This window comes from Rattus rattus, chromosome 1 (genome assembly GCF_011064425.1).
Source record: "Rattus rattus isolate New Zealand chromosome 1, Rrattus_CSIRO_v1, whole genome shotgun sequence".
In the NCBI taxonomy this organism is placed as follows: Eukaryota; Metazoa; Chordata; class Mammalia; order Rodentia; family Muridae; genus Rattus; species Rattus rattus.
Window position 1 is genome coordinate 97,727,727 of NC_046154.1, and position 6,809 is coordinate 97,734,535.

Genomic DNA, 6,809 nt, shown 5'->3' on the forward strand with positions numbered 1-6,809 from the left:
GATGACAAATTGTTCTTACCAAATAATTCATATTTAGTAACAAGGTTTTCTGCTTGATTGCTTATTATTTTGTTGTACTATTATAGATATTGTATTTGATCTTAGAGTGGAATTTGCTGTTCCGTGTCATTAAATAAATTCTCTGGGATATAATTTATTTCTCTCCTCAGAGAATAGAAGGAGCTCAGTAGCTCTGAAGCATGTGCCTGTTTTCTACGGAGCTAGGGAAATACAAAGCACCTTTGCTGTGATTTTCTTTTCTTTTCTTTTCTTTTCTCTTTTTTGGAGAATGTATTCATAAAGACTGGTTTCTTTTCTTGGCAAGGATGATGCTGAAGACAGGATGTGTTTGTGGTCTGATGGAAGTGGGCTGCATTTTTGATTCATGACAATTTGTCCTACAAGGATAGACAGCCACCTACCAAGGACTCCCAATTAGATCTGCCCCTTCTCTTAGCATTCTGTCCTCATCTTTCATGGCATTTAAATCAACAGTGATTTCTATATCAGTGGTACACGATATCTGTGCATTCTGCTCCCATGAGGAAGATGTGGGATTTGTGTGCCCCTCCCTGGGATCTGGGCAATTTTCATGGCTATCAGACCAATAGAACATGGCAGAGGTTGGGATGTGAGAATTTCTGGGCTTAATAGCATGGTAGCTCCTTTCTCCTCCCTCTCTCTCGGAAGACTTTTGGAGCTTTCAGCCACTGAACAAAAAGCCTGATGACCCCAACACTGTTTGTACTAGAAAGTGGCTGTGTAGGCATTCTAATCAATGCCCTCAATGAGCCCCATTATTCAGATATTTCCACTAAGGCATTAGGCTGTATTGGAAAAACACTTTGGAACCTCTAGACTGAACCCTGTCTGCTAAATAAATGCATGAATGCATTGTAGCCTCCCACTACACTGTACAGCACAGAGCTGCCCTAGCTGAACCCCATCTGAATTTCTTATAATTGCGGTATATAACAAAAATGGTTTCTCTTTAAGCCGCGATGTTTCAGAGAAGTTTGTTATAAAGCAATCGACAACTGAAGCACTTCCCATTAGTGTTATTATTATTGCCATCTTTAGACCATAGGACCATAAGGACAAACAGACCATACTTACGCTATTGATGTCTGTGTACTCCAAGAGTTAGCTCAGTCTTGGCATACCATGCATCAGGAGCTAAATAAATATTTATTCAAACAAGGAAGGAAGCTTTCATGTCGTAGGATACACAGAGCAGTTAGTTAAAACCTAGGTGAGGGTTGTTATGCCACACCCCCTGGTTTTCCTCCCGCGTGTGTTTGTGTTTCGATAATAAATTCTTCTATTGTATTTGCATATGACATTCTAATATACAGGATACACGATATGTATGTGTGTTTTAGGGTTTCTACTTCTGTGATGAACCACTACATATAAAAGCAGCCTGTGGAGGAAAGGGTTCTTTACTTATACTTCCAGGTAAAAGTCTACCCTCGAGGGAGGTTGGGGCAGGAACCTGGTAGCAGGAACTGATGGAGAGGCCATAGAGGACTGCTGGTTACTGCATTGCTGTCCATGGCTTGCCCGCCCCTCCTTTCTTATCCAACTCAGGATCATCAGCCCAGGTGTGGTCCCACCTGCAATGAACTGGGCCCTCCCATACCAATCCCTAATCAGGAAAATGCACCAAAAGCTTGCCCATAGGGCAATCTGGTCTGGGTATTTTCTCAGTTGAGGTTCCCTTTTCCAAAGTGACTCTACATTGTTTAGCTAAAACTAGCCAGCACAATGTATAAACTTCATATGAGTCTAGGTGTAGAAATGACTTTTAGGGAACATACATTTCTATCTATCTATCTATCTATCTATCTATCTATCTATCTACCTACCTACCTATCATCTATCTATCATCTATCTATCTTTCTATCTATCTATCTATCTATCTATCTATCTATCTATCTATCTATCTACACACACACACACACACACACACACTTTTCTAGAATACCTTGCATACCCAGGTTTTCTGATTTAAAAAACAATTAATTTTTGGCCTCACTAGTTTTTGATTCGTCGCTGTGCGTATGAACAAGCACATTTATACAGTGGAAAGATGGTTTCCTTGCTTGAGTTGGTTTGACAGCCAAGCTTCTGCTTTGTCAGTATCCACAAATCATAACCCTTAGGAAGACATTCATTAGACAGTGGAATGCTGGAGCTGGGAGCTTTGTCTTTTCAGTACATAATTCTGTACCAGCTCCGTCGATTCTAATTATTATAATTATTGCTGTGTTTGGTTTCAATTTCACCTTCTGTATCACGGCCCCAAATAAACACTTAGTGACTCTTGAAGCATTTATTAACATCTCCGCACAGCTTTTCTGTCTTGTAGACGACAGCCTTTTGAAACTGTCCAAACAGAGGTGACCAGTGCAAGAGTTTGCTAGCACCACTCTGTGTGGCTTCAATAATGGTCTTCAGAGTGGCCCCTTATAATGAATAGGAAAAGCTTTGTGACTTTAGCAGGCTGTTGTAATGAGTTCCCACCTGAATGCTCGTCATTAGCAGGATCCCTCCACTTGGAAGAGGGTGCAGACCAGGGCAACTGGACAGTGGATCAGACACTTACATTCTGACAATCAGGTTATTTTATGCTAGGTAAATCAGACTCTAAAAGCCCCCGTCTTTCATCTGTATACACACGTTTTCCTAATGGGGATTTCAAAGAATTTGATTGCAGTGTATTCAGAGATGGTATTTTTTTTTTTTTTAAAAAGCAGCGCTTGCTAATAATTTATTGTGATCAGTGCTAAGGACAAGGCAGGGGACATGCCTATTTAGGGGAGAGGGTGATCATATTGTCAGTGACTGTGTAGAAAGCTAAATTGTACCAAGGGAGCCTTCAAATTTCATCCATGGTTGAAAACAATGAAAAAAAAAAGAATTGGGACTTTAGGGAAGATTTATTTGTTTACACATGATAATATAACCCAGACTCTCTTAAACAGTTGATTAATAGGATTGACGATGATGATGGTGATGAAGATGACGATGGTGATGATAGTGGTGATGATGATGATTGGCCTCACACTCAGAGATCTACCTACCTCTGCCTCCTAAATGCTGGAATTAAAGTTGTGTGCCACCACATCGGAAAACTAGGATGATGAAATCTAGGCTTTTGAGTGCGGTTGGGTCTAGATACTCTAGCGCGTTGTGTTGACTTACTGTAAGAAAGTTTTTCTAAGTGGCACAGGTGGACCCTAGTCAGCCAAGGCTCTTAATAATCTTCACTGTTTACTGAACCATTAATCACAGTGAAGGAGATGATCACTGGCCTCATTTAGGTCATATTATTGTCCCCAAGTGGCCAGAAGGAAAGTCAATCATAGCTATCCAGGGCAGGGACATGTTCTTATCCCTGCATATTCGAAGGGATGTTAACCTAAATCGAGTCATGGTGATTAAATCAGGTAGTGATAGGTGACTCCATCCAGGAGCCTCAAGACGTTCTTTCCACAGTAGTTTTTATTCATCATCTGAGACACAAAGGGTGTTGTTATACTTCATGCATTGGTATCTGGGTAGAGAGCTGAGGCTAGACCCATTCTGCCATTCATTTGTTTCATATTGTTGGGGTAGTCACTTTCCCACATGGGTTCTCAGAGTGCTTATTTTTAAAAAAGATTATTTGCATTTATTTTATATGCATGGGTGTTTTGCAGGCACATATGGCTATGTACCATGAGTGTGTAGGGCTCACAGTGGTCACAAAAAGGCACTGGATCTTTTGGAACTAGAGTTGTAGTTGGTAGCCACCCTGTGGGTGCTGAGAACTGTGTGTAGCTCTATGTTACCTGTGGTGTTTGCTGCCATAGCACCAAGAGCTCTTAAGTGCTGAGCCATCTCCCCATTCCTCAGATTCACTATTTTTATGGCAAAGAGGACTCTGGAAGAGATGAGTCTGATACTCCCATCCAGCTCGAGGATTCTACAGTTTTCTTCAACTGGGAGGATTATTGGAAATATACGGGAAGGTGGATATTTTTTCCTAAGGGTTTTTCTATGCAGTTCTCGCTGTGTTGGGATTCAAGCTCTAGACCAGGCTGGCCTCAAACTCACAGTTCCAACTGCCTCTGCCTCCCAGGTGCCGGGTTTAACGGCGTGTGCTACCAAGGCCTGGCAGGAAGATGAAGATGGTACCAGGATGCCTAAACTTCCTGAGTGTGATGGCCCATGCCTTAATCCCAGAACTTGGGAGTCTGAGGCAGGAAGACTGCCATGGTGGGTTTGAGGCCAGCCTGGGCTACATGGTGAGCTCTAGGACAGCACTATTTCAAAGTGAAATCTACATTTTTCAATTACAATTGCCTGAATCAGCTAAGTTTATCTTTGCCTCTTAAGGAAAGTTAAGGTAGTCTAGATTTTATTATTTGCAAGTAAACTCAAGGAGTGTCTGAAAGTCAGTAGTGATGTGGTGACAGCTGCCTTTCCTCAAGTAGAAACAGGCCAGGTCTTCACTGTTCTCAGAGACCTTGCTTCTGAGGCTACCCCCCAACCCCCCCAACCTCTCCCAAAGTCCGTCAGCAGTGTGGTCAGGACACTGGTTCTCTGTTGTAAGGTCACTGGAATAAATGGGAAGGTTGGCAGATTGCCTGAAAATGAGTTAGGCTTAAAAGTTCCTTGCCCAAGAAGAAATGGAAAGAAGAAGCCTGCTGGGACAGCCAAGGGGAGAGAGAGGAGCGAGTGGCCTCTTTTGATACAGCTGCAGCCCTGGAAATGTGGCTAATGGCTGGAGAGGGCTCACGATGATAACTCACAGCGGCCACTTGGATTTAATTATAGCAACATTTGCAGACAATAAGTGGGTCCTGAGTGAAGCCGGCCTGATGACACGGCAGTGGCAAAAGCTCATCTCGATTTCTGGCCCAGAGGATAGATGAGAGATGACTTGGAAATGTTTCCTCTAGAATATACGCATGTGTCACCATCACCACAGTCAAATATGTATTCAGATTCCTGGAGTGGAGACGACACTCTTCTAAATTGTGGAAAGAGCCTCAGACTTGGACTTAGGCAACCTTAGCTCACCCCCAAAGTTTCTGTTTGTTCTCAGGGGCTCATTTTCAAAACAACAGTCTTTGTTCTTTGCCATCAGGAAAATTAGCAATTTTGAGGCTGGAAATTTGTTGAGGAACATTCTATTTTTAAAAACGTTCTATGCCAAAAAAAAAAAAAAAAAGCTTCTGTTGTTTACATATAATGAAAAGAAGATAAGATTCCTGACATCTACATGCTCTCAATAAAAGGATTCATTAGAATGGTAGAAAATTTCAGAATTCTTTATAATAAGCTGTCAGTAGAATTCTAGGAGAAAAATAGAGGCTGAAGAGCAAACATCGCTCCCTCCCCCTTTCTTTACTGAATGTCTTTCCTGTGTCAACACTGTACTTGGTGCTCTGCGGGTAGGTCAACTCTCTGTGGTGGATTTTATGGAACCCATTTTAAAGGGGAGGAACCTGAGGTCAGACAGATTAAACAACTAGCTCTAAAAATTAACACTCCTTAATAAGTCCATAGTCTCAAACGTGCTGGTTTTCAAGGCTGTGAAATATCAACCTTCTTTTCTCCACTGAACAAAATGGGGTCAGCAAATGGAAACAACAAAGAATCCATGTTCCTCATCAAGTTGGATGTCTCCCATAGTCTCAGCCACTACCCAGTTGGTGGCTCTGTTTGGGGAGAGGCCTCGTTGGAGGAGGTGTGTCACTGGAATCAGGTTGTGAGAGCTTCAAGACTTGCTCATCATTTTAGAGTTTGCTCTCTTTGCTTCCTCCTTGAGGTTCAGAGATAGAAACTCTCAGCTGTTCCTGCCATGGTGACTACAGCCTGCTGCCCTCATTCCCTGCCATGGTGGACTGTTACCTCTTGGGAACCATAAGATCAAATAAACTCCTTCTTTTAAAAGTTGCCTTGGTTATGATTTGTCACAACAATAGAAAATCAACTGATATACAACTGCAATAGGTAATTTAATAAGGTACAGAATTGGAAGTCAAGGCTGTCTGAACCCAAGGGTTCACTTTTTTCCCTCCCCTTTCTCTCCTCTCTTCATATGTCCCCCTCTCCCTTTCCTTTCTTCTCCCTCCTCTCTGACCCCCATTCCATCTTCTCTTGACCAGATCTCTTGTAGCTCAACATGATCACAAATTTGCTATGTAGCATAGAATGACCATGAATCAATCCTCTGGTCTCTACCATCCAAGTGCTGGGATTATGGGTATGTGCTACCCACACAAGTTCCTAAGGCTTGTTTTATTAACACTACTCTGTCTCCTTTTGCACTTCCTCTATGGTTCTCATTGAGTTCGGTAGACCTAGAACGGTGGCTTTACGAACCATGATTTAGAAGTAGGTTTTTGCAAGATGCCCGGTTTTTGAACTCCAAGCTTTCTGAATAGTGAAAACAAGTCCCACCCGGACTTCCACAGTGTATGTGAGTGTCTGAGGATGGGACTCAATCAGACGTGGTTTTAGCATCTTGCACCCAGCTAGCATTGCAAGAATGCCAGCTGCTGCTGATTGCTTTTAATCCATTCAAATGAACTAATTTTTTAAAAAAGGAAAATAAGGTGTTTTGCGTCTACGTACAATGAAGTAGTGCATTCCAAGAGGATTCGCCTAAAAAGATTCTGATTATGTCTCATATCTATCTAATATTCATGACTCTCAAATGATTAGTTCCTTTGGTTGAATGATTATTTTTCAGGCTTGTAATTGATCTCAGTCATGGCATCAGTAAAAGTTTACTTCTTACAAACCTTCCTTGC